The 6,205-nt window shown below is 43.4% G+C and overlaps 1 long non-coding RNA gene across 5 annotated transcripts; it reads right to left on the bottom strand.

Annotated features, from left to right (window-relative positions):
• Positions 1-282: 282 nt before the first annotated feature.
• Positions 283-4,206, bottom strand: LOC127335960 (uncharacterized). Of its 5 annotated transcripts, XR_011752595.1 has the most exons (8): positions 3,736-4,206; positions 3,576-3,661; positions 3,380-3,485; positions 3,172-3,244; positions 2,961-3,056; positions 2,592-2,703; positions 1,227-2,410; positions 283-825 (listed from the first exon to the last, which is right to left on the bottom strand). It is a non-coding gene; the product is annotated as an uncharacterized lncRNA (long non-coding RNA). The 5 variants fall into 5 exon arrangements; XR_007873099.2 differs by lacking the exon at positions 283-825 and having other exon boundaries at positions 854-2,410; positions 3,377-3,485; positions 3,736-4,202; XR_011752594.1 differs by lacking the exon at positions 283-825 and having other exon boundaries at positions 854-2,410; positions 3,736-4,202.
• Between the last annotated feature and the right edge of the window lie 1,999 nt (positions 4,207-6,205).

Genomic DNA, 6,205 nt, shown 5'->3' with positions numbered 1-6,205 from the left:
GGTGAAATTAGGATAAGGTGTACTTCGCTGTCCTCCTCCACCCAATCTACCACCAAAATTAAGGGGGCAAGTCAGTCCAAGAAAGAAGCCAAAGTTTGAATAGAGGGAAGGGAGCAGTGAAGCAAAACCCTTACACAAAACTACATAATATGTGAGCAATCACATGGAGAGATACATGGGTAAAACAATTAGTTAATTCGGGAGTTGTAGCAGTAAACAAACATATAAATATACAATTAGATTCAAAAGGCTAAGGAGAACCATAATATAGTAAAAAGCATAAGATCTATGCCTTATATGCTTTCGTGCAAATCAAAAACAAAGAGAAAAATATAGATTTAGGGTGCACCTTGGCGCACGATCCTGTGAAGAGTGTGCCTATGTTTTTTATAAAATAATGATGAAAATTAACTGCTAATATGATAATATATTTCTTAGGTTTTACAATAAGTTGTGGCTATATCTAAATTAGAATCACAAGAACATGAAACCACAAACAGAATAATGGACGCTTATATAGGCGAGGGCGAGGCAGGTATGACGCCGTATTCCAGGAAGATACTTTGTCCAATCGATAACATAACTATTCTTCTGATTGGTTCGTGTGATATTGTCAATCAGAGCAAGTTATGATGTCTTCTATGAAATAAGTTTTTTCAGAGAACCTACAACACACATATGAAGCTGATGCTGGAGCATGTATTCAAGTTTTGAACATTTGTTGCTGAAGTTGGCCTAGAAATAATTATAATCGGCATCGATGCTCATAATTGTATACCAAATAGTTCCAGCAAACACATATGAGAAATACGTGTACAAGCAGCCCTGTCAATTACATAAGCATTCAGTTCAGAGATAAGTAAATATAAAAAGGGCAGCAGGAGACATGAGAGAAGATCCACCTGACAGTGGTAAGTCATGAAAAAAATTCAAGTGTACACCTTTCAATTCATTTACTAAGGACGTCATGAAAGCATTTTGGTCCTTTATTACCAACAAGTAGTAGATCATCATTATGGACCTTAGCATGTTCTTTTATCACCACTAAAGTAGAAGGAAAACAATTTATGTTTATAATAGATTAACTTTCTGGTTCAGGTCTAGAACACCATCTTATTTATGGGTCCTAGAGCAATATTTTTGTTACCAAAAAGAATACACCCGTAAAATAGCAAGAATGGGCTTATGTTTGTAGCAATACATTTTAAATCCAAATAGCTACTAACCTCTTCAATGTCTCTGATAACTGTTGAGAAATTGGATAACCAATTCTGATGATTCCTGGGGTGGATTTAGGCCTACTGATGCTATTACTTATAATTAAAGAAACCCAAAACAATCATTCATTCCATATATAAGTGATTGTTCTAGAACCTGTTAGAAGAGTAACAAACATAATTGGGTAATCAAATATTTGGATTCCAAAGGAGACTGAAATCTGAGACCCAATATATAACAGATGCATTTCTTAATTTTGTTAATCACACAAATATAATCCAAATGGCACGAAGAAAGCAACAACTGGCCGATTGTTGATATTCGGATGAAGAGGCATATGCTGAATAAAAATCACAACAATAAGATCTAAATAGATGAACTGGTTTATCACATCACAAAGATATTGTGTAGCATTACCTTTCTAAGACAGATCTAGCACAATGCACAATCCACAGGGGACATCATTGACAGTTGACTTGCATCAAAAATAGCCACCTTTCTAAGATAGATAGATGAACGAACACAAACCTAACACAATAAATATTTCTTTTGCCATGGCTGCAATATCCACACTGGAGTTTGCAATAGTCAGTTTCATGGGCAAGGTACAAAAGGGTAGATTTAATTACATAACTTAGCAACTCAAAAGGCATTCACATACAACGAACATGATATGAAACATCCACATAAGATGGGCAGGAGCATTGACACAACAATGTTTGGTTAATTCATTTCTACATGACAGCTCGGTTAAAAAAAATCCATATGCCAACTACAAAAGGAAGGAACACGGTCTTCAGAGTATCTTGGCATAAACTGACTTTTGTATATGAGATTTTCACCAAGTGCGGCAGAACTGGGAGCTAACTTGCTAGAAGATGATGAGATAAAATTGGAAGGTGATAGCTGAATATGTGATCCAAATTTGGAACTACAGCTGTAGCAAAACATAGGCACGACTACAGAATCAATTATCCGAAAAGAGATGGCATAATTTTTTTAGAGGCTCCATACTCGATGCATTTAGAATACATGATGCAATTGGATTAGAACAGAGATACCCCATGACAAAAACATGTTTCACAAAAGAAAGATTTGTCACCTGAGATCTGACGATGATTATGTCGCACATCTTGATTAGTCAGAACAGACACCCAATTGATTGCTCAAACTTTTGTCTTTTATGGCCTAGCTGAAATTCATGATAGGAAACACTAAAAGATCAGCATAGCTAATTTCTTGTTAGTGGAAAGGGACAAAACATAGACACACCTGAAATCTTTCATTTCGTATGTATGTATGCATGTGAGAGAGAGGTTAGGAAAGATTGCATTATGCACCAACATGAGTCTCTAGGAAATCTGATTGAGTACCTTGTTCTGGTCTAGGAGAGTCAAATATCCGTTATTTCTTCCCAAGGATAGATAGAGAATACTCCGTCAATATAAGAGCACTGGTGTTTGCTGGATTTGCAACAACCATAACCTGCAAAAATATAGCACAAAAGTTGTGAATGTGTACACATAAGAACTGCTGAGAAACATACTGAAAATTTGTGTGGCTTTTAAACATACTGAAAACTAAGAAATATTATAACCAATTCATAAGATTGGGAGTCGTTATTTTATCATGTGTATTATGACACATTCAGTACAAAATATATTACCACCTAACTGAATGCATTTTGCCGCTGGAAACTACTTGAAAATTAGAGGTAGTGTATATATCCCAACAACTCATACCTTGCAATTTAGAGCTACATGAACTTGCCCAGATTGTTGAGATTTGTAAATATTCTTAGACATAAGATCCGTCCTTTATATTCCACCAACCATAACCTGAACATTCACACCAGTGCAAGCCTCGACAACATCAATTGTTGCAACAACTCATGTAGTGCAGCAACAGAAGGTTTAAACGTGAGCAATAATGATTGTTCCGAGAAGAGAGGACCTGAAGATCCCCTTCAGTTGGTATACATCGATCGTTATGTAATCCTTTCTGATCAATAAAGTCCCCACTTTACCTGAAAAAAATCATATTAAAATCTAAGCCCAAACAATTTGCTAAATTAGTATATCCATACCACACCTAATCATGTAAGCTGATACATTCGGAAAGATTACTAAACCCAACATCCAAATCCAATCGTACTTACAGCCTTACTTCATATGATGATCTCATTAGATGCACAACTCAATCTCCTGGTGTACCATCCAGATCCTATGTAGAGCGGTGTGTAACCTGGTAAAGGAAGAACATACAGCCTACAACAACCAACAGGAGCCCCAACGAACAGAGCAAATCGTCAGTTACAGATTATGCTCAAGCATATCTGAAATTTCTCTTTACACTACCTATAAAGTATCCCAAAGCTCTGATCCGGTGCTTCTCTCCATGTCTTCAGCAGCGACAATTGCAGCCTGATGAAAGGCATATAAATCTGAGAAGAAATAACGTGTGAACCTTTTCTAAAAAAGTGGAGATCACAAGGGACAGGGGTGGAAGTATGAATACCTTGTCCACTGCTCATCCGCCGCGGAAGACCTCCCTACCTTCACGTCGCCTCCATCGCCGACCCATCTGCCGCTTCTTGGCCGCAGCGAGGACGTCGATGTAGGGCTCGTGGCTTCGCGCCGCCTCCCTCGCCGGCCGCCTCCTCCCTCCCTCCCTTCGCGCCGCCTCCCTCGCAAGCCCTCCCTCCCTTCGCGCCGCCTCCCTCGCCGGCCGCCTCCGGCGATTCCTCGCGCTGTTGAGCCCCGCCCAGGCCCGTCCTGCTCCTCACAAACCCACCACGAACCCTACCGCTGCTCCCGTGGAGGGCGACCACGGACTGCCGTTGCCGCTGCTCGGTGTTGGTCATCGCAGCCTCGCCACATGCCGGCGGACGTGGGAAGAGCAGGGGACGCGAGAGGAGAGAGGTGGGATTGGGGAGAGACGAGCAGAGCGGCGGCGACGGGGATTGGGTAGGGTTTCACGTGGAAGATGATTTTGTCTCACGTTAGCCTTTTCCCCTCCACTGAGTCACGCGAGGAAAGCCCCAATCTACCCCTGCGTGGGTGGAGATCTTTTCCACGGACGGATGCCATGCCTAACCAAACCAAATCCTACCCGCAGGAACTGACGAGCGGGACCGACCGATGGTGGGGCGCACGAGCAGCTAGAGGCGGGTAACACATGGTTGTTGCATGGGGTTCACTAGTGGGAGGAGGCAACAGGGAACGGCCACACGAATCAGTGCGGTGGCTTCTAGTCGTGAATCAACGGTTGACATGCATAGATGAGAAAATCTAACGGTACAGAAGCTGAAATCGCTCTGAAGCCCCCTATGGGGGGCATCGTTCACCTCAACTTATATCTTACATATTAACTCATACAGCTAGCGTATGATACATATCAAGCCTAAGTTTGAAATGTTAGTAACAATACTAGCTAGATGCGGACAGTTTCATCACTTAGATTAAATTCTTATAGAAATAAATCGGAAATTTCGGACATGTCAGTAGGTACGGAGATATATAGCTACCTTGGGCCAAACCAGTTAATCCAAACTTTACTCGAAATTTCTTGATTATTTGTCGGATTTCAGTCAAATTCAATTGGAAATTCGGGTCATCGTACATTCGTACTGCTGTATCGGAGATAAATAAATAAATTACTCGTTCTTGTATTCTTCTATTTATAGGAAGCAAAATAGAGCACCCAAATCCAACCAACCCGAACAATACCAGGGAGTCCATCCCAAAAGAAGAAAGAAAAACCCCGAAGAATAGATGCGAAACTGAAGCGGAGCGAAACCTAACCTCTGTCGTTGGATTGGTTGACGTCAAGGCGGAGTTCCTCCACGAGGTACCTGCAGACGTCCATCTTCCCCTCCATGGCGGCCAGGTGCAGCGCGGTTTCGCCGCCACGGTCGGCCGGCGCCACGGCGGCCGCCGCGCCTTGCCCCGAGTTCAGCCTCCGCGTGGCTGGCGGCGGTCGACCTCCCGTCCCGGAGCTTGGCTGGTGGCGTTTTTGTGGTGGTTGGAGAGGGGGTGAGAGAAAGTGCGGTTCAGGAAAGAATGAGGGGATAAGGTGCATCGGGTATGAAGGGAAGGGAGCGTGGGAGAGAAAGGATTAACGCCGTATGGTTGCCGTTAGCAAAAAATGAATCTCAAGGTTGATCCAACGGTAGCTAGGGCGTGCTCACGTATACACCCGATCACCAAATCCACTCTCCTACATGTTTTATGCATACTTTATGTCGTATTTATGCATTTTCCGGCACTAACCTATTAACAAGATGCCGAAGAGCCGATTCTTTGTTTCTCATTGCTTTTTGGTTTCAGAAATCCTACAAAGGAAATATTCTCGGAATTGGACGAAATCAACGCCCAGGGGCCTATTTTTACACGAATCTTCCAGAAGTCCGAGGGAGAGACGAAGTGGGGCCACGAGGCGCCGCCACAACAAGGCGGCGTGGCCCAGGCCTTGGCCGCGCGGCCCTGGTGTGTGGGGCCCTCGTGTGGCCCCCTGACCTGCCCTTCCGCCTACTTAAAGCCTCCGTCGCGAAACCCCCAGTACCGAGAGCCATGATATGGAAAACCTTACTGAGACGCCGCCGCCGCCAATCCCATCTCGGGGGATTCAGGAGATCGCCTCCGGCACCCTGCCGGAGAGGGGAATCATCTTCCGGAGGACTCTTCACCGCCATGATCGCCTCCGGAGTGATGAGTGAGTAGTTCACCCCTGGACTATGGGTCCATAGCAGTAGCTAGATGGTCGTCGTCTCCTTATGTGCCTCATTGTTGGATCTTGTGAGCTGCCTAACATGATCAGGATCATCTATCTGTAATGCTATATGTTGTGTTTGTCGGGATCCGATGGATAGAGAATACTATGTTATGGTGATTATCAATCTATTACCTATGTGTTGTTTATGATCTTGCATGCTCTCCGTTATTAGTAGAGGCTCTGGCCAAGTTTTTGCTCTTAACTCCAAGAGGGA

This window comes from Lolium perenne, chromosome 2, assembly GCF_019359855.2.
Source record: "Lolium perenne isolate Kyuss_39 chromosome 2, Kyuss_2.0, whole genome shotgun sequence".
Classification (NCBI taxonomy): Eukaryota; Viridiplantae; Streptophyta; class Magnoliopsida; order Poales; family Poaceae; genus Lolium; species Lolium perenne.
The sequence above is the reverse complement of the archived record's forward strand: the minus strand, read 5'-3'. Positions and strand labels throughout refer to the sequence as shown.